Raw genomic sequence first — 23,145 nt, 5'->3', positions numbered from 1 at the left:
CAAAATCCCTGATTTATGGTCTCACTTGCATCTCAGGGGATAACAGCCTGGGAACTAGATTCCCCAAATCCCTACAACAGAATTCTGCTTTAGAGAATGCCGAGAGGCACCATGCATGATTAGAAAGTAGGCAATGGCCTCCCCTGACCTTCTATACCCTATGCTCTTATAATGGTTTTTAAAGTACCTAATTACCTGTGTTAAACCCCTCTCTTGCTTGACATATCCGGAGTGGTTTCTGTATTTCTAAATTAAATCCTGAAGAATACAGCATGCTGTTTCTACTTCCTTTTGCCTCTTTCTTGATTTCTAAATCCCCAAATCACAATTTGATTGACAGCCATCAAGCACAGAAGAAACCCCATCCACCTGGATCCCTGAACTAGAGTCCTGAAACCCCAGAAAATATAACCTTTTGGTAAACCGATTGGGACCACAATAGATCCTTTAAACTATAGTAAAAATAAACATCAACATAAAAAAATTTAGTGGGCAAGATATTTTCACAATATGTAAACATGCCTATTCATAAATACGTATGTGCAAGAACTGAGAAAGATTGGTCTTTTCGGGGATTACATATTTTGAATATCTGATAAGATAGTTAAATTTGCTATACTTTAAAGGTCATATTTCTACTAACGGCCAATTTACTGAACATCCAAAATATGCCTTACAATTTAGCTTCTGTATTAGTTTGCTACGGCTGCTATAAAAGAGTACCATAAACTGAGTGGCTTAAAGAACAGAAATTTATTGCTCACAGAAGTCTAAGATCAAGGTGTCAGTAGGTTCATGCACTCTCAGAATGCACCTGGGAAATATCTGTTCCTGGGCTCTTCTGGTGGTTTGCTGGCAATCTGGTTGTTACCTGGCTTGTAGATTATAACCTGGATCTCTGCCTTCATTTTCACATGGTGTCTCTGTGCTCATCTTTCCCCTTTTTATAGGAACACCAGTCATGCTGGATTAGGACTCACCTTAATTACCTCATTTGAATTTGATTACCTCTGTAAAGACCCTATCTCCAAACAAGATCACATTTTGCACATGCTGAGGTCTGGGGGTAAGGGTTCCAACATTAACTTTTTTTCAGGGGACACAATCCAACTTATAGCAGCATTTATCAGAACTGTCTCTCAATAGTGTCCTTAAGGTAAGATCTAGACATCATCAATAGATTACAAGCCAACATTCTGAATCTAATAAAATCCTAACAATTAAATGTAAGCATAGTTGAGCCCTTTAAGTCCCACGTGCCACAAAAGTTAAAAGATTGCCAACTCTAAATGACCTTGACGGTTTATGTTTCATACCGTACATTTAGATCTTTTCTTTAGTTATAAAAACAATACATGATCATAAAAATCCAAGCCATATAGAAGTGAACAAAGCAAAATACTTTAGCTATGATCCTCTCTTCCCTGCCTCAAGTCCCATGTCACTGAGCAGTTCTATTCAGAGTACATTCTTTCAGATCTTTTTAATGCATGTACATACAAAACACTTTCCTTTTTTCAACCTGAATTTTCTAATGTGACTGAATGAACATATATTGTCTACCTAAAAATGAAAAAAATGGAAGTTTAAAAAAGCAAAACTGAAATTTTATTGCAAAATATTTTAAGTGTACCTCTAGAATTTTAGGGGGAAAGCAAGACAAGATGCCCTCAGTGGGGATAAAGACAACTTGTTTGTGTATTGAAATAGAAATATGCCTTAAGTTCGTTATCAGTTCAATTACTATTTAATTGGGAAAGAACCAACTAGTGCAGTTCCTGGCACACAATAGCTGCTCAATAAATATTAATTAATTAATTAGGCAATAAAGTAGTCTCCAGGAAACATCTTTTGGGACCAAAGAGTGTGGATTAGGAATCTGAGGGGGCACAGGTGGTGTTGTCATTGATTCTTCCAACTAACAGTTGGGAATTTCAAAGAGAAAGGCAGCTATGGGAGGTGAAAGACAGGCTATGCAGATGGTGTCAAAGAAGAAAATTTAGGCTTCTGGATACAATCTAAAACACCAAAATGATAAGCTTTGGGCTAGAAATGCAGCACATGTTAGTAGTACAGAGAAGCATATGTTGGTCTGAAAATGAACTAACCCAATTAAAAGCAATGGAGTAGGAGATCTGGACACTGGCTGAAGCTTTGCCTCAATTAAGTGTAATTAAATCAAATTATGGTACCACTTTCATCCCAGTCACCTTTTAAATAAGAATACAATGTCTATAAGTCCTTCTAATCTTAATATTCAACATATCTGTAAAGGGAGAGAGAGAAAATAAAAAAGTGAGGTATGCATCCACTTGCAGAAGAGACCCAACAGGCAAGAAATAGAAGGAATTATAATAATGCCAAGGTACCCAGTGTGTCCACAAGACAGCAACTAAGAATAGATTCATAAATAATAGAGTCTCAGATGATTTTATACTATCATATAGAGTGTGTATAGAGAACAAAGAAATATTGATATTGTAAAAAAAACAATAATAGGAGTTCCTGTCGTGGCGCAGGGGTTAATGAATCCGACTAGGAACCATGAGGTTGTGGGTTCGATCCCTGCCCTTGCTCAGTGGGTCAAGGTTCTGGCGTTGCCGTGAGCTGTGGTGTAGGTTGCAGACGTGGCTCGGATCCTGCGTTGCTATGGCTCTGGCGTAGGCTGGCAGCTACAGCTCCGATTCGACCCCTAGCCTGGGAACCTCCATATGCCACGGGTGTGGCCCTAGAAAAAAGCAAAAAGACAAAAAAATAATAATAATAATAATAAAAGACAAATGCAACATTATGGTTGTCCTTGGGCTTCGTAGACAGCTACACACAAATGGAATATTGTGGTTGATGTGAAGGAAGAAGAAACAGAACTCTATTGAGTATAAAGAAAACACACACCTGCTCAGAGATTCTTAAATGTGAGAGTGAAAATACCCCAAACAATATAGGGGTAAGTATAAATGAAAAGATCAACTCTGATCATTCATTCATACATTCAACCTGGATGATATTCAAAACATTTAAGAATTGTTACAGTACAACCCATCAGAATGTACACTTTGGCCAATCAGAAGAGATACCAGCTATAAGCAAATGGTACAATGGCATGGGGCACCTGGAGCATGTGTGCCAACCACCTACCAACCCTGCATTCAGCAATTGAGCACATAAGAGCAGTGAGTGTGTGTGTGTGTGTGCGCACGTGCGCGTGTGTATAAAAACATATGGAATGCTCTTTACCACATACACCCTCACCTTACCTGATATCTGAGGTTAAGATATCTATTAATATATAAATTATTGTTAATAAAATTGTAAAATATATTTTTTCCTTCAAGAAAAAAATATGAAATTTGCATTTAATTTAAAAATTCATTTTTTTGTCAATGGAGAAAGGTGGAGGTGAGGGATAAGTTAGGAATTGGGGGTTAACTTATATACACCACTATGTATAAAATAGATAACTAACAAGGACCCACTGTATAACACAGGAAAATCTACTCAATATTATCTAATAAACTATATGGGAAAATATTCTGAAAAATAACAGATATGTGTATATGTATAAATGATTCACTTTGCAGTACACCTGACACTGATATAACATTTGAAGTCAACTATACTCCAATAAAATTTTTTAAAAACAAAAAGTAACCTTAATAAAATTTTTTAAATAAAAACTCACTGTACTATAAATATTTGTCTTAATCCTATGTTTGACTGGTTTCAAATACCTGCAAGTTCTTCTATACCATGTTTTGCTCATTTGGGGGCCGCTTGAGTAAAATTTCCAATGGTTTTTAGTGATCCTCAATACTTCGCATATAGGAGAATGTGTTTCTCTTGCCTTTACACATGAAATCTAACAAATAGGTATTAAATTTGTGAGATCTCAAGAGTTTCCTCGTAGAAATTTTAAACCATTGCTCCACTGTTCTCTGGGACTTATCATTCCTAAGAAATTCTGAGCCAGCCATAGTTTTACTCCTTTACAGGTAAATATTACATGCACTGAGATTTTTTTCTCTTCATCTGAGTGCATTTTGCCAGTAAATATCTAGATGTGATTCTCTCTTTCTATTTTGTAATTCTTTTTTTTTCATTTTTATAGATTCCTTTCAGGAAACTTTCATTTTTATGTCTCTATTATCACTTCTGTTTCTATTTCTCTGACTATGCTTTCCTTGTGCTATTCTTTTCTCTCTCAAAACAGCAATAACTCATATTAACAAAGTTTTCTAAAATGTGTGTGTGTGTGTATATATACACATATATACATATATATATACATATATACATATATATATACATATATACATATAATTTTTGGTTTCATAATTTACAGATACACAGAAGTTTTAGCCTCAGCCTCCAAGTCAGGCTGTGTCCTTTCTTCCTTTCCCTGGCTGTGCCGCAATTCTTCCATTGGCTTCATGGTTTGTTTGTTGGTTGGTTGGTTTGGTTGGTTAGTTTTGCTTTTCATGGATGCACCTGTGGCACATGGAAGTTCCCAGGCTATGGTTGAATCCCCCCTAGAGCTGCCAGCCTATGCCACAGCCACAGCAACACCAGATCCAAGCTGCATCTGCAACCTATGCCATAGCTCATGGCAACGCCAGATCCTTGACCCACTGAGATCAGGGATTGAACCCACATCCTCATGGATACTAGTTGGGTTCATTTCAGCTGCACCACAATGGGAACTCCTCCACTGGCTTCATGTTGTTGTGGCAGATGTTGGTGAGTGGTAGTAGTGATAGCGGCTATCATCATCAAATGAAAAGAGTCTGCACAAACAGCATGTTTGTCAATAGACAGGCTGGGTTGTTTCTGTTTTGTTTTGTTTTTTAATTTCCTTGACTTTGTTCACTGTACATTTGGATGCTGATCAGGTCCCCTCTTTGGGCATGTTGATGTACTCAGTCATGACTGGTGAATGGTAGACTGGGGATAAGATCAGAGCCCTTTTGACTATACCTTTTCTTGATGCTACAGTATAAAAAGGGTCCAACATACCCAGATATGACCTTGTGATAAAGTAGTGATGCTGATATCACAAATGTATTTCTGAGTGTATATGTAAATAAATATATATTATCCATAATACAGTCTATTCTAGGCCCCTATTCTATAACAGAGGAGGATTCAACATAACACTAAAGCCAAGGATGATACACTAAAATATACTGTTACCATGATAATGTAAGCAAGAGGGCTCAGTACAACATATCTAAAGAATAATTCACAGAGCACTATATACTAAAAGAAACTGAAGGACTTCTTTCTTGTTCATAATATATAGTTGATAATCCTTATCCCTTTGGCTTTATTGTTTCCCCTAAAAGAGGCTGCAGAATTATATAACTGCAAAATGAAATGCAGCATGAAGAGTGATTTTCCACTTTATGCCATCCACTAATTAAGTGATCCAGTTTACAGCAATGTCAACAGTCATTAAGAAAAGTCAGAGATTAGAGACCATATAAAAACAAACCCATAAATGAATAAATAGTTTTTAGAATTCGCTGATATTTCATAATTGAATTTTATGATGAAATTAAACTAATTCACCTATAAATAATAATATAAATAGTACACAAAACTATTGCACTGCATAGTAACAGTTCCTGTATACCTTCTATGGCCCTTCAGTGGCAAGTCCTTTACATTATACAAATTTAGAGTCTTAACTCTTTGGGGCATTACTGTCATATAGGATCACCTTAACTCTTCAACTTTATAGAGAAGAGTCTGAAAACCATCCAAATGATAACACAACCTGCTCCTCAGAGTCTTGCTAAATATTTAATAAGCAATAAACTGCTCAAAAGCCAATTAGCATGACTTCACAGTCCCTTTAGAAGTTTAAACACAAGTTTCTATCATTTAACTGTAGAAAAATAACTGGATTCTTGTACCTGATTCTGTTACCTAACAACCCATCAAAAATTTGTTTCTCGAAGTTCCCGTTACGGCACAGCAGAAACGAATCTGGCTAGGAACCATGAGGTTGCAGGCTTGATCCTTGGCCTTCCTCAGTGGGTTAAGGATCCAGCATTGCCATGAGCTGTGGTGTATGTCGCAGACGCAGCTCGGAGTTGCTGTGGCTGTGGTGTAGGCCAGCAGCTATAGCTCTGATTAGACCCCTAGCCTGGGAACTTCCACATGCTGCAAATGTGGCCCTAAAAAGACAATGGACAAAAAAAATTGTTTCTGAATTCTATGCAGATTATATAGCTTCTTTTTCTAGTCTGAATAAACACAAAATAATTCAAAGAAATTCCCCCCAAGATTACATAGGCAAAAATCACTTAGATTCAAATTCACTGATTATTAATTGTTTTGTTTATTGTTTTTAGTATAAAATATAATTTAATAACATAAAGGATATTTAGAAACATTTTTAAATTATGAGTAAATTGGTAGCAGTACTTCTTTCCATCACACAGAAATAATTTTGGTTAACAGAGTCATTAATTTTGGTTAGTCATTTAATAAAATTTTACTGTCTTTACCACATACAGAATACTGTGCTATGCTATAAATATAGCAGTGAGCCCTCATGAAGCTAACAGTGTGAGAGGAAAGAATGACACTGAACAAGCAGTTGTAAATTTGACCCCTACTTCCAAGGTAGGGATTCGGGATACTTGAGGAGCAGTCAATCAAATATTTATACAGTCTATGATTTAGAAAAGGGTTCCCCAGAGAACTGACACTCTCACTCAGAGAACCGACACCCACAGCAGAATGTAACCTCCTTACAAGGCAGAGATCTGTTTGCTACAATTCCTAGCACACGAGTGGTAAAATTAGATAGGACGAGAGACAATTCTTCATATAAGTAGGAAGGATGAAAGGTAAAAGGAAAATAAAATTATAGGTTCATAAATTCATTGAAGGGAGGTTTACAGAAGTCTTATTTATCTACTTTCTGGAAAGTAGGCAGTATCTTAATCTGCTGAAAATTTAAGGAGAATTGGGAAAAGAAGGCATCAGAGGTCTGAGGAGAAGGGAGAAAGTATAAAACAGTTGTGGAGGGCTACAGTTTGGGCTGCTTGGGAAACTGGTGAGCAGAGAGCAATCAATGGAGGTTGATAACCACAGCTTTATACTGACACCAATTCAATCTGACTGTGGCATTTTGCTCACATGTCTAGGAAGCTGAGAGCAGACAAGGCAAAGGCAGACATTCAGGCTCATCTAGGGTTGGGCTTTTGCCAGACAGATACATTCAGAAACAAGGGACAGGAGAGTATAATGTGTTTCAGAAAACAAATACCATATGATATCACTTATATCTGGAATCTAACATATGGCACAAATGAACCCATCTACAGAAAAACAAACTGGTGGACATGGAGAACAGACTTGTAGTTGCTGAGGGGGAGGGGGAGGGGCTGGGAGGGACAGGGAGGGACTGGTAGTTTGGAGTTAGTAGATGCAAACTATTACCTTTGGAATGGATAAGCCATGAGATCTGCTGTATGGCACAGGGAAATATATCTGATCACTTGTGATGGAACACGATGGAGGATAATGTGGAAAAAAGAATGCATATGGATGTATGGCTGGGTCACTTTGTTGTGCAGCAGAAATTGACAGAACATCGTAAATCAACTATAATAAAAAAAATAAAATAAAGATAAAAAAATAAAAACAAGGGACAGGAGAGTTTAAAGTGTTTTAGGGACATTTATTCTGTGGCATGTCTCGGTAGCTTGTTTTGGTTTTTTTGTTGTTGTTGTTACCATTATTCCATTGTATGTATATTTTCCTTATCCATTCACCAGTTAACAGACATTTGGGTTGTTTCTACTTTTGAACTATGTCAAGTAATGTCACTATGAACATCTGCATACAAGACCGTCCTTGGGTAGGTATGTAGGAGTGGAATTGTTAGGACATCTGGAAAATGTACATTTAAAATTTTAAGAATCTATGAAATTACTACAGCACTCTTCATTCCCATCAGTAATTAGCTCCCTCATCAAAACAGGATTTTCCCTCATCGAACCAGGATTTTCACTTCAGGCACAGTGAGTTATCTTGAGCTACAAATTCAGATGGTTTTCCAGAAAGAAAAAAAACATTTTAAAACAACTTGTTTTCCATTGACACTTCTAGTCTTTCGGATTACAACCATTCTGGTAGGAGATATTTCATTGTGGCTTTATTTTTATTTTTATTTTTATTTTATTATTTTGTCTTTTGTCTTTTTAGGGCCACACCCATGGCATACAGAGGTTCCTGGGCTAGGGGGTCCAATCAGAGCTGTAGTTGCCGGCCTTCACCACAGCCACGGCAATGCCAGATCCGAGCCATGTCTGCAACCTACACCACAGCTCACCACAATGCTGGATCTTAACCCACTAAGCGAGGCCAGGGATCAAACCCACAACCTCATGGTTCCTAGCTGGATTCATTTCCGCTGCGCCCCAGTGGGAACTCCTCATTGTGGCTTTAATTTGCACTTCTCTAATGACATTTTAACATGTATTTTGGGACATTTCCCTACACTCTTGGCTTTGCTGGGATAGCTCCACCTACGACTCAGTTCCTTGTTCTGATACTCATTAATTAGCTCTTGTCTCAAAAGCACATGTTTTCTTTAACTTATAGTACAGTATGGGTTGCATACTGTTTCTTGCTGAAAACTGCTTTCAAAAGTATTTTTCTCCACCCCTTTCTATTTTATTTTTCTTATTTTATCTTTTATAATCATTTCATAATTTCTGTCAGATTCCATTCCATTTTATTTTGCTTTATTTTCATCCTTGAATGAGGACAATTTTAACTCGAGCTGTTCTTTGCCCTAAGATGATCTGGTTAATTTCTCCCTGAGGTCCTTCCCTGGACACAATTAAATTCCTTTTAAATCCAAAATGAAGGAAAGTTCCATAATCTAGTAACATGAGGAAGAGACCTGGGACTATGGGAAGTCTCAGCAGCTGTCTTTTGGTCACTTCTTTGTTGAGAAGCCATAGCCATCGCTTGGTGTTGGATTCTCTGCTTCTTATTCTCAGTATCACTAAGGGAGTCATTCTTCCACACATTACTACCCATCACTTTTGGGATGACCATCTTATTAGTAAGAAGTCATGTCAAGCAAAGGTCTGATAACTGCTGACTTCCTACTTGGTATGACAATATTACTGTTTGAGCCCCATTAGAGCCACTTCCAAATGTTACTGATCTATAATGAAAGAAGGAGCTCCAGGTGGCCTGGCCCTCCATGAAATTTATTCATCTTACCAGAATTGTCACTTTAGGCACAGTGAGTCCTTCCAACCTACACATTCAGGTGGTTTTTCAGTGTGTAAAAAATTCTTAAAGAAACTTATTTTTCATTTATTTTGATTTCCTTCTACAGCATTCATTTTTCTTAATTGCCACACCCACAGCATAGGGGTGTTCCTGGGCTGGGGACTGAATCTGAGCTTCAGCTGCGACCTATGCCACAGCTGTGGCAGTGCCTGATCCTTTAACCCACAGTGCCTGGTTGGGGATCGAACCCACACCTCTGTAGGGATCTGAGCCACTTTTTTTTTTTTGTCCTTTTGCCATTTCTTGGGCTGCTCCCACAGCATATGGAGGTTCCCAGGCTAGGGATCAAATTGGAGCTGCAGCTGCCAGCCTACACCAGAGCCATAGCAACGCGGGATCCAAGCGGCGTCTGCAACCTACACCACAGCTCACAGTAATGCTGGATCGTTAACCCACTGAGTAAGAGCAAAAGCATGGATCAAACCCACAACCTCATGGTTCCTAGTCAGATTCGTTAACCACTGAGCCACGACAGGAACTCCTGCAGTTGAATTCTTAACTCACTGCACCATAGCAGGAACTCCTATTCATATTTTTAATACCTGTTCTTTTTTCCATTCCTATGATTTTCCTGTCATCTTTACATTTACATATCATTTTTGCTATATTCCAAAAAAGCATTTCAAAATTGTCTCCTGCATAGCTTACATAATTTCTTAAAATCAAAAATCAAAAAATGCACTTTTGCCTTGTGCATTCCTAATTCTGATTTTAAATCTGATATTACATTTTTAATTTAATTAAACTCTAATCCAGGTCTTTATTTCTGCATGCCTTTCAAGAAGTTCTTTGTTCATCTGGATAAGCTCTCATTATACTGTCTTTCACTTTTCATCCTAGACTTGATGAAACACTATAAATTTAGTTAATCCCATAAACAGATGCTATCAAAATGCTTTATAAATCCCATAGAGAATCTTTGTCAAAAAAAAGTTTGTGCTTCCTCTGAATTTTTTTTTTTAATTTTCCCACTGTACAGCAAGGGGGTCAGGTTATCCTTACATGTATACATTACAATTACAGTTTTTCCCCCACCCTTTCTTCTGTTGCACCTCTGAATTTTTAACATCTTTGTTTTGCCATCCTATTTTTTTAAGAATCTCATATTGATTTTCCTTTATCTGCTTACACTGGAATTAGAAAAGGTCTGTCAAGGCCTAGGTTTTCCCTCACTGCCCATCTGGTTGTTGTTGGAATTTCTTCAATCTGCTGCTTTATGTCAGGTTCTATGAACGAATGGCAGCTATAACAAGGAAATATCTTTTTCATGCCTTTTCCTCTGGTGTTTGCTTACATAGCTGTGACAGAGGCCAGGTTTCTCTTTAAAACTTTATGCTTAGCCTGGCCTCTGTGCAAATTACATGGTTTGGCTCTCAAAGGTCTCCTTCTTGGACCTTTTTCTGGGTGTAAAATCTTTGCTGTTCTTCCATCTCTGTGCTTGAATTAGCTACTGCATGGATCCAGGGGTTGCTTTCAAGTGTTGTTGCTCCAAGACAGCAAAACGGATTTTAAGTGGTTACCTTTCTATATCCCAACTCACCCATCCCCCCAAAAAACATGGCATATAAATGAATTTCTACCACCTAATGTCTCAGAAAGTATAGTGGTGAGTCAGCCTTTAGTTTTCCCTCATCTTTAATCCTTTTTTAACTTCCCAATGCTGGAAAAATTTATTTGCTCTAAATGTATTCAGTCCTTTAAACTGTACTGATGGCTAATTATCCTACCCCACCAACCAATCATAGACTTTCAGGACCCCTTTCATTTGATGCAGTCAACACCGACACACATACAGCACATGCACACACACACACACACACGCTCATTACATACACATCACTGCACACAACTGCATTGAAGTCAAGAACATGATAAGCTACTGTGATCACAATTATCACTGTTCTGGAAATTCAATGAAATTAGGCAGGAAAACAAATCAGCAGGTATGAACACTTGCAAAAATAAGGTCAAAATATTACCTGTATGTGATAGGTCTACCTGACAAAGCAAGAAAATCGACGGTAAAACTACAGGCACTGATAAGACTTCACTGAGGGAGATCACAATTTACTGTTTCCTGAAAAACATTATAACACTGGATGAATATTCTGACTTCCTTTTGATCATTTGAAACAGGGTCCATGCATGTGTGCACCCTGCATGGATGACACTTATCAAAATGTCAACAGTGATAAGTTCTCTCTTTGTGTGATAAGATTTCAAATTTTTTTTCCTTATCTATATCTTCTAAATTTTCTATAGTGAATATGAGTTGTTTTTATAATAAAAGGATAAATTTTTAAGTTATGCAATAATATAATGAATACTAAAGTGCCCAGCCACCTTAGTCATTCCTTTCCTATGAATCTCCTTAGTGAATACTCAGGAATAGGTTAAGAAATCCATTTGTGAAATTATAATTCATGTAAAAATGATTATGTTTTATGATAGGGCCTTTAACAAAGTACATCTGAAGAATAAGTCTAGCCAAGCAGAAATACAATCTGAAAAATGAAAACAAGAGCAAAGAACTAAAATCCTTTACAAAGACCTTGTAGACTGGTATATAATGAGATTCAGGTTTCAATAACAGAAAACAATGAAAAATGTGTATATTTATGTCAGGTTGGGATGAAGTGCAAGTAAAACCAGCAGCTCTGGAGAGTATCTCTTCTCTCCGTCTTTCAGATTTCTTTCTTCACTTGTCCCTGAATAGCCTGAGAAAACACCCCACATCCTAAGTGTTCAAAAGCTATTTATTAAGAAAGGGCAAAAATCACTTTCCAAGGGTCATTCAGCTATTCCCCAGTACAGAAGTTACTACCTGGACAGAAATCAGATGGACAAGTTCTCCAAATAAATATTCCAATTTTAAGTTAGCAATCATTCATCAGAGTATACTGAGTGTCCTAAACATTTATACACACTTTAGCTAATTTAATTTTATAGCATCCTAAGAGGTAAATATCTTCTTCCTGGGTTAGATATGAGGACACTTACACTCTTCAAAGTGAAGGGTTTTACTCAAGGTGAAGAACAGGTTGGGTAATGATGTCCAATCTAACAAATGAACAAAGAGAGGCAAGTGGGGGACAGCTGCTGTCACCAAATGAGAGTGATGTTAGAAGGGAAGTGGCAGGTGTCTTTGATGAACAAGGCCCAAGAGCTATGCTAGATGCCAGGGAAACAGAGCTTTTTACAAAGTATAAACTCTGCTTTCATCTTTGTGGTGCTTACAGACTTGTTGGAAAAATAAGCCTTAGGTCACCAATCTAATTAGAACTTAGTTTAAGTAGTGGAAAGGACTATAACAGAGAAGCAGAGATGAAGTGTTTTCTGGGTGAAGAGTGTAGCTAGGATCATCCAGGTAGATGGCACAGCAGATTTGAAGGCAGTGAGATAGGAAAAAGCCATGATAAGCCAACAGAATGAACAAAAGCCAGAGGTGTGAGTGGATGGTGACCAAGAGCAGAGAGTGGTAATAGATGAGGCTGGATGGGTAGGCAAGGCCAGATGGAACTTGTAAGGCATGTCAAAGATTTTTTTTAAAGGGCCACAGGTGTTGCATATGGAATTTCCCAGGCTAAGGGTCAAAGCGGAGCTACAGCCTACATCACTGCTATAGCAACGCCAGATCTGAGCCATGTCTATGACCCACTCCACAGCGCCAGGCAAGCCTGGATCCTTGACACAGTGAGCAAGGCCAGGGATGGAACCTGCATCCTCATGGATACTAGTCGGGTTCGTTTCCACTGATCCACAACAGGAACTCCAATGATTATTTTTATCTTTATCCGAGGAGCAAAGTGGGGTTAAAAAGGAATGGCACAACGCAATTTCTTTTTTTAAAAGATTGCACTGTCTCCACCAACGTGAAAAGATTAGAGGGGAACAAAAGTGGTGGTGTCATGGATGACTCAAATATGGTTCACTTTCTTTTCCTTCTGAGTTACAAATCCCCAAAATTCCTTGCAGTTATTTCCTATGTGACATTTTTCACCTTGGGGTTTAAACAGGATTATCTCCCTTTAGGTCACAGAGTAACCCTCCAATTGGCAAAATCCATCCCTTTGACCATAGCGACTGATTCAGGGAAAGACTTGCAACACAAACTGAGCAAATGGATTGGGGGGGTGGGTGTTTAATGATTTCTGGGAAAGACGTTTTTTCACTTTTCTATGAGAGCTACTGGGAGAAATGTTTCCTCACCCCAAAGATCATGAACAAAGAAGTATGAGGACTTCAGACCTCCTGGCAGCCTCTTATTTGACAAGGTAACCAGTTTGAGCAGGGAGATAACAAAGTAGAAGGAAGAAAGGACAAACTGAAAGAAACCAGGATTTGGGTGACCTGGTTGACATTGCCAATCAAATCTTATCTGAAGCTAAACCTGACTCTGGCCTTTTCAATTATATAAGTCCTCTATTGTTTAAGCTGTGCCACCAAAAGATTCCTTATAATCACTTAGGTGGTTTCATTCCAGGATATAGAGTTACCATTAACTTAGGCAAGAGTTGTAGAAATTATCATGGGTAAATGTTACGAATAATTTAAGACTTATTTAAGAGATATACTCAATAGAATTCAGTAATGATAAGGTTGAGGAGAGAAAGAAGTGTCAAAGATAATTGCTAGGCATGTGGGTGGTATTTCCTGAATTCAGGACAACTGAAGTGGGAGCAAGCTTTAGGTTGGGTTCAGAGTTGAGGGATATGAACAGGGTTTTACACACATTGAGTGTGAGGATCCTATAAGCTATCCAAGTAGAAATGGCATAGGCAGTTGGACATACCTATGCCTTGTATGTCCAACTGCCTATGGAAAGGGAGTAATAAAAGATAAAGGGAGTAACAAAATACTATGACACAGCAAGCTTCCTCTACCTCCATTTCTCACTCTCCTTAAAACAGGTGCAGAAGAGCAAGTCATATAATCTCCTGCAGTCAGCCTATTCTCAGCCTCTGAAGTAATAGTCAGAAGAGTGACAAGAAAAAATAAAGCAAGATATTCTTTAACAAAAGAGGCGAAGGAGAGTCTTTCCCATTTTGTTGAAAATGATAAGAAATGCTAAGGAAAGTGGGAATTGGTTGTGAGCCATAACACATATTCAGGGGATGGAATAGGATCTGGAAGGCAAAAACCCAAAAACACTAGTAAACTGATGATTCAGGAGAGAAGAATTTCATCTCGTGACAAGTGAAGAGGTCTTTCTAGTCCATTAAAATATTATGATGTATGTGAGGCCTGAATGTGGCCAGGCATGGAGGAAAACAAGCAATGATGAGTCCTGCTTATTGAAGAAATGGCCTTTGTGAATCCTAGGGAGGTAGACTTCATAGAAATGGGAGTGGGGGGAGATTAAACAGCAGAAACTGACAGCCATAAATCCATTGGTGTCTATGGTTTGTTTTGTTTTGTTTTGTTTTTCTTTTTTTTATCTGAATCCAAGATATTTTGATGTGGGAAACAGAAAGGAATGTATTTGAGTTTCTTTGTGATACAATCTTCAAAACAGTATTTCTGGACACTGGGCTTTCTCCCTAAAATGCAGTTGATTTAAGGAATTAAATAATATTCATTATTCTTTCTTTGGTGAGAAAATATTTGATGGGAGTAAAATGCTTTGGCAATCTTCACTGTGTGAAGGCAGGCAAATTCCCTGTGAAAGAGGAAAAGATATCCATATGAAGAGAACAATTTGAAACTAAAAACAATAGAAATGGGAGTTCCCATCATGGCTTAGCAGTAACAAACCCAACTAGCATCCATGAGGATGCAGGTTTGATCTGTGGCCTCACTCAGTGGGTTAAAGATCCAGTGTTGCCATGTAGATGTGGTATATAGGTCACAGACGTGGCTGAGATACTGCGTTGCTGTAGCTGTGGCAGCTACAGCTCCAATTTGACCCCTAGCCCAAGAACTTCCATATGCCGTGGATGTGGCTCTAAAAAGACAAAATAAAATAAAATAAAAAGAAACAATAGAGATGAGACTGCAATAGAAAAGGATCTGAAAGGACCAAAGTGGAACAGAAGAATTAAAACTGGCTTTGCAGGCAGTTAAGAGCAGAATCAAAACTTCAGAAAACAGAATAGATGAAGCAGAAGACAAGCTTGAAATTTTTCAACAAATGTAGAGAGAAAAAAGCAAAGATAAGAAAATTGAATATATCAAGAAAATCAAATATATCAGCACACAAGGAAGGTAAGCCAAAGAAACCAACTCTGACTAGTACAAGGAAAATTCAACAGATTTCTAGGGATTTACAGAATCAGGAAAAGCCTGGAAATTCAGGTTTAGAAACAGATGGGACTAAGGGAACTTCAGAGGGTAAAGATGCAAAGAACTCTGGTCCACCTGTGGATAGGAAAGGCTCTAGGACACAGCCTACAAGAGACCACCACCCACTGGTTCTGTGCCACTTGCTCAAGAAGCAAAGTCCCAGGAAAAAGCATCTATTGCTCAAGCCTAGAAACATGATTTAAGAATAAAAACAGTATTTCCAGGGTCCTTAAATAAGTTTCACTACACAAAAGTTCCTTAAGGGTCAAGACCAAATATCATATGAAATACATAATAAGCACAGTCCCACCATGCTTAAAACATTGGGATTTGCTTTTAAGGGAGCTACTCGATAAATGCTTGTTGAATGAATGACTAAAAGAAAATCTAACTTGTGTGGATACTAAATACACTAACTTAAATAAAGCATCTTTTAGAAAAATTAATGTCACAACACTAAAATAATTTCTTCAACATTGTCTCCATTCAATTATTCATAAATGCCCACTGCTTTCATTTCTAAGAGATCAGTTTTACCCCTTTCTCTCCATTCTCGATTCCATGATCTTAGTTCAGGCTCTTAGCCTCACTCAACTACAGCAATTAATCTAATAACTGATCATCAGCTAGGCCTCCACACAGCAAAGTAATGCATTTAAATTACCACCTCACACCAATCAGAATGGCCACCATTAATAAATCCACAAATAACAAATACTAGAGAGGATGTGGAGAAAAAGGAACCCTCCTGCACTGTTGATGGGAATGTAAACTGGTACAACTACTGTGGAAAACAGTATGGAGATACCTTAGAAAACTACCATATGACCTAGCATTCCTATTCTTGGGCATATATCTGCACAAAACTTTCTCTGAAAAAGACATATGCACCCATTTGTTCATTGCAGCACTATTCACAATAGCAAAGACATAGAAACAACCTAAATGTCCATTGACAGATGATTGGATTAGGATGATGTGGCATATACATACTATGGAATATTACTCAGCCATTAAAAAGACCAAAATAATGCCATTTGCAGCAACATGGATGGAACTAGAGACTCTCATACTGCGTGAAGTCAGTCAGAAAGAGAAAGACAAATACCGTATGATATCACTTATATCTGGAATCTAATATATGGCACAAATGATCCTTCCCACAGCAAAGAAAATCATGGACTTGGAGAACAGACTTGTGGTTGCCAAGGGGGAGCGGGAGGGAGTAGGATGGACTGGGAAGTTGGAGTTAATAGATGTAAACTATCGCCTTTGAAATGGATAAGCAATGAGATCCTGCTGTATAGTACTGGGAACTATATCTAGTCACTTATGATGGAGCATGATGGAGGATAATGTGAGAAAAAGAATGTATATATGTATGTGTGACTGGGTCACCTTGCTGTACAGTAGAAAATTGACAGAACACTGTAAACCAACTATGATGGAAAAAACAAAATCATTTTTAAAATTTTTTGTAAAAATGATTTTATCTGTTTCTGCTTAAACCATTTCAATGACTCACATTACCTAGTCGGACATACCCACACTTCGTGGTATGGCCACACATCACACACACACACACACACACACACACACACACATACACACACACACATACCTTTTTAGCCTCCATATGCAATTCCTGAAACTTCTCTGCCTTCTCACGCTCTGATACCTTTGCTTGAACTATACCTCCATATTCTTGGCCTACTTTCTACCTACAAAAGACTTCTTTTTTTTTTTTTCTTTCTAATGCTCTTTTATTTATTTTTTTTTTATTTTCCCACTGTACAGCAAGGGGGTCAGGTTATCCTTAGATGTATACATTGCAGTTACAGTTTTTTCCCCCACCCTTTCTTCTGTTGCAACATGAGTATCTAGACATAGTTCTCAATGCTATTCAGCAGGATCTCCTTGTAAATCTATTCTAGGTTGTGTCTGATAAGCCCAAACTCCCGATCCCTCCCACTCCCTCCCCCTCCCATCAGGCAGCCACAAGTCTCTTCTCCAAGTCCATGTTTTCTTTTCTGTGGAGATGTTCATTTGTGCTGGATATTAGATTCCAGTTATAAGTGATATCATATGGTATTTGTCTTTGTCTTTCTGGCTCATTTCACTCAGGATGAGAGTCTCTAGTTCCATCCATGTTGCTACAAATGGCATTATGTCATCCTTTTTTATGGCTGAGTAGTATTCCATTGTGTATATATACCACCTCTTCCGAATCCAGTCATCTGTCGATGGACATTTGGGTTGTTTCCACGTCCTGGCTATAGTGAATAGTGCTGCAATGAACATGCAGGTGCATGTGTCTCTTTTAAGTAGAGCTTTGTCCGGATAGATGCCCAAGAGTGGGATTGCAGGGTCATATGGAAGTTCTATGTATAGATTTCTAAGGTATCTCCAAACTGTTCTCCATAGTGGCTGTACCAGTTTACATTCCCACCAGCAGTGCAGGAGGGTTCCCTTTTCTCCACAGCCCCTCCAGCACTTGTTATTTGTGGATTTATTAATGATGGCCATTCTGACGGGTGTGAGGTGGTATCTCATGGTAGTTTTGATTTGCATTTCTCTTATAATCAGCGATGTTGAGCATTTTTTCATGTGTTTGTTGGCCATCTGTATATCTTCTTTGGAGAAATGTCTATTCAGGTCTTACCTACAAAAGACTTCTGTATCCTTTCTGATCCAACTGCTTTGAGGTTTACGTCTTATGGGTCTATACTCCAATGGAATTCTGTGAACTTTGTGAGAATGGGAACTGTTTCTAATCCACTTTTGGATTCTCTTTCCTATCTACCATAATTCACAGCACATAGCAAACCCTTTGTAGAAGATTTTTAATATATTAATTAATTAGCTAATGTAACCACAGAGTTATTTTACAGTGTTTCTGTAACTTCGCTGAGAGGGTGAAGAAGCTATGACACTACTAAAATCTCTCTATCCTATGGATGTCCAAATGTTGAGGTTTCAACATCCATAGGATAAATACTCAAATAGAAAAAATTACATCTGACACAGAATATTCTTTTCTCAATACTCTGGATTTACTGATCATACATACACAAAACTGATTTGCACCCTATTTAACTGTTATTCTAAATACTGTGACATTATGTAACAACTATAAACTAATGATTAGACATAATGAGTAACTCACTGGCAAATGACAAATAAAAGCCAAAGAGAAATTAGATTTTACTTGTCTTATGTTGAGACTCATTTCATAAGGTCTGTAACTGGAAGTGATAGATATGCCCTTAAAATCACTCATGCATCCTTATCAGACTCTGAGTAACAATTTTCTAAAAGGAGGAGGTGGTGCTTGGTCTCAATATAAATGAAAATACAACAATAGATTTATGGCTTTGTACAAAATCACACAAAAATAAGATGTACTGTACATAGCACTATATTTGGAATGGAACTCCAGAATTCCTGCTTTTACCCTTATTGGTTGTTTTGCTTTGGCTGCAAAATAAATTTTCAGAGCTTCAGATCCATCTACTTTATCCACCACATAGGATTATTATGAGAATTAAATAAGCAACAAATACTAATGTGTTTTGTAAACCAAAAAAGGATTATAAAACTTAAAGAAATGACAAAAAAAATGCCCACTAACAAAGTAAGCAAATAAGAATTTAAGTTCAAAAGTGTCAGGATGATCAACTTTTATCGTAAGCACAAAGTTCTCAGGAGAGTAGAAGAGTTCAAATGTTGGTATGACAAAAAGATTTTAGGAGATGATGTGAGTGTTTATTTTCCTTTTGAGCCAGTGTTTAGCAGTCACTCACCAAGTTCCATTTTTGTCACATCAGTCTAGGTGGTAGGGACAGTCACCGCCAGGCATCCTTTTCTCATAGGCAGTACCATGCAGTGATGAGAAACGGGCGCTAGAATCAGATGACCACAGCGGGGCTCCCAGCTGCTGCTGTGCAAACCTCGGCAAACTTCTTCCCCTCGCCAAGTCTTAGTCTCCTCAACTACAAAAGAGCAAATATTAGTGTACTATTGCTGCTGCAATAAATTACCACAACTTTAATGGCTTAAAACAACACAAGTTTATTATACTACAACTCTGGAAGTCAGAAGCCTGAAGGTCTCACTGAGCTAATCAAGAGGTAAGCAAGGGTTAGATCCTCTGTCGATCTAGAGATGATCTAGGGAAGAATCAATTTCCTTGCCTTTTCCAGCTTTTAGAAGCTCCTTACATTCCTCTAGCTTGTGGCTCCCCTCCCTTCATCTTCAAAGACAGTAGCATCATCGCTCTCTGACCCTGTTTCTATCTTTATGTATCTTCCTCTGACAACAGCAGGGGACGTCTTTACATTTTTTAAGGACCTCTGTTGTTATGCTGGGCCTGGCCAGAGCATCCAGGATGATCTTCTCATCTCAAAGGCCTGCATCTAATCACTTCTGCAAAGTCCCTTTTCCCATGTAAGGTTGCTGACACACAGGCTCCTGGGATTAGGACATGGACATCTTTGTGGACAATTGTTCAGCCTACCACGGTCATCCTCAGAGGGTTATAGTAATGAGATGGGTTAGCATATGTAAGGTATTTAGAACAGTGTCTGGTGTATAGAAAACATTATATTATATAAGTGCTAGCTATTAGCTATTATTGTTGTGACTATTACTATAATTATCATGATTATCACAATGTTTAGTTCCTCCAAGGCAGTTAGCTAATAGAGCTGTAATGGTGGGAAAGCAGGAGATAAATGTAGCTCAAAAAGAACTGCTATGATAGTGCTGAATCTTCTCTTAGAAATAAGCAGGCAAGGCCCATTGCTAGGCTCCTCCAACACATGAAGCTGGTAATTTTCCAAGCAAACAGAAGAAAGGATGTTGATTCATCATCAGCCAGACACATAAAAGTTGATGTTGCATGATACCAACTTTTAAGAACCTAACTTGTGCCCATTGGATCACTTCCTCATGTTTAATTTATACTGTGATGCTTAATTTGATCACTGATGCTCTTCCTCAGGATAAAGTGGAAAGGAAAAAACACTCTCATCAAGCACCCACTATATATCGGTACCATGCCAGATATTTTACAAACAGTATTTCAGAAAGTCTTCACAACACCCCTGGGAAGTTGCTGTTGCCATTCCCAGCTTATAGATGAGAAAACCAACATTAGGAGAAGGTAAATAATTTGCCCACAGCCTCACAGATCAGTAAATGGCCGGTCTGGGTCCCCAGTACAGGTCTGCCTGGTCTCTCTTATCTGATGCCAATGCCCATGCTCTTTCCATTGCCAGCATCTCTTCACAGACCCAGAATGTGTGGGTGGAGATGCAGCCTCCCAAGCTCTGCCAGAAAGAAAGAGCAGTAAGTTTGGCGAAGTCAGAGCAGCTGGGAGTCAGGTTAGTGCCTCCAGAACAGGAAGTGGGACCAGATGACCTCTGACAACCTGCAGGGCAGGGCTTCTTTATACTATTGACATCTGGGACCAGGTAAGTCTTTGTTGTGAAGGGCCATCCTGTGAACCACAGGACGCTCATCAGTACCCTTGAACTCCCAGAATCCTTGAACCACCCTGTAGATGCCAGTAGCAGCACCCCACCCTAGGTGCCACACTAAAAATGTCTCCAGACACTGCCAAATGTTTGCTAAGGAACAAAATTACCCCCAGCTGAGAAAAACTGCTCTAGTGCCAATATTATGCAATTCTGAGGCCTGCAACACAAGAAAGGAATATAATTGCTAAATATAAATAGCCTAGGTCAATATTAGTCTGATACCAATTAAGAACTGAACCTAGAGTGAAAATTAGGAGCTTTGGTTTTACTTTCCTGGCTTCTCTGTGGGACAGTAAACTGATTGGCCCAAAGCTAAGCACTGAATACCAAATGGTGATTATTTCACACAGAAAAACTGTTTTATTTTTCTAGCCAAATTCATGTTGGTTGAGTAAACAAATTAACTAGAGAGCTCTATTTATAGTGCAGGATTCTTTTTTATAATGTTATTTTACCAGTATTATTACTTTCTTTATAAATGCTCAAAATAAAAATATCACCTATAATCTTAACATCCATATGTAATGTATCTATGTATGCAACTTTCAGAGGGGGTCTTTTTATTTTTTTATTTATATTTTTTTAGGGCCACTCCTGTGGCATATGGAAGTTCCCAGGCCAAGGGTAGAACAGCTGCCAGTCTATGACACAGCCACAGCCACACCAGATCCGAGGCTCATCTGCAACCTACACCACAGCTTGAGGCAACACTGAATCCTTAACCCACCAAACAGGGCCTGGGATCAAACCCGCATCTTCATGAATACTAGTCAGGCTCATTTTTGCTAAGCCACAACCAGAACTCCAGAGATGGTCTTTTTAATCTATCAAAAAGAGTGTTAGTTGTGGTTAACAGCTCAGACTTTGGAGTTAAATTTTCCCCACATGAATCCCTATTCTGCCTAGTAAACTTAAGCAAGTTGTCTAAGCTTTTTCCATGCCAAGTAAAATGAGAACAATAACAGTACTTCACAGAGTTTTCTTAAGGACTAAATAAGTTAACACATGCAAAGAAATTTGGACAATGCCTGACATACAGTATGCACTCAGCATATGTTAACCATTATCATTATATCTGTGTCAAACATGCTCTTTAAAAATACATATATATATATATACATATATATGTGTGTATATATATATACATACATATATATGTGTGTGTGTGTGTGTGTGTGTGTGTGTATATATATATATATATATATATTTTTTTTTTTTTTTTTTTGGAGTTCCCGTCATGAGGTTGCAGGTTTGATCCCTGGCCTCACTCAATGGGTTAAGGATCTGGCATTGCCAAGAGCTGTGATGTAGGTCGCAGATGAGGCTCAGATCCCTCATTGCTGTGGCTCTGATGTAGGCAGGCAGCTACAGCTCTGATTGGACCCCTAGCCTGGGAACCTCCATATGCCCTGGGTGCAGCCCTAAAAAGACAAAAGACAAAAAAAAAATACATATATATATATATATATTTTGTCTTTTTGTTGTTGTTGTTGTTGTTGCTATTTCTTGGGCCGCTCCCGTGGCATATGGAGGTTCCCAGGCTAGGGGTTGAATCGGAGCTGTAGCCACCGGCCTACGCCAGAGCCACAGCAACGCAGGATCCGAGCTGCGTCTGCAACCTACACCACAGCTCACGGCAACGCCGGATTGTTAACCCACTGAACAAGGGCAGGGACCGAACCCGCAACCTCATGGTTCCTAGTCGGATTCGTTAACTACTGCGCCACGACGGGAACTCCACATATATATTTTTTTAACAGAAAAAGTAGATTGGTTCTTTTACTGAGTAATGTATCATAAACATCTCCATCTCGCTAAATCTTTTCCTACAACACAATTCCTAATATAATGGATGTACCTCACTTAATATAAATAGTCTCCGGAGTTCCCGTCGTGGCGCAGTGGTTAACGAATCCGACTAGGAACCATGAGGTTACGGGTTTGATCCCTGCCCTTGCTCAGTGGGTTAACGATATGGCATTGCCATGAGCTGTGGTGT

At 38.5% G+C, this 23,145-nt stretch overlaps 1 long non-coding RNA gene across 1 annotated transcript in view; it reads right to left on the bottom strand.

Moving 5' to 3' along the window:
• LOC106509220 overlaps window positions 1-23,145 on the bottom strand; it is a 208,066-nt gene that overhangs the window by 93,452 nt on the left and 91,469 nt on the right. The window contains exon 3 of the long non-coding RNA XR_002337059.1: window positions 19,410-19,598. This is a non-coding gene — a long non-coding RNA (uncharacterized LOC106509220). The remainder of the gene's footprint in view (window positions 1-19,409; window positions 19,599-23,145) is intronic.

The sequence above is a fragment of the Sus scrofa genome, chromosome 1 (assembly GCF_000003025.6).
Source record: "Sus scrofa isolate TJ Tabasco breed Duroc chromosome 1, Sscrofa11.1, whole genome shotgun sequence".
NCBI lineage: Eukaryota > Metazoa > Chordata > Mammalia > Artiodactyla > Suidae > Sus > Sus scrofa.
This window is presented reverse-complemented; position numbering and strand designations above follow the sequence as displayed.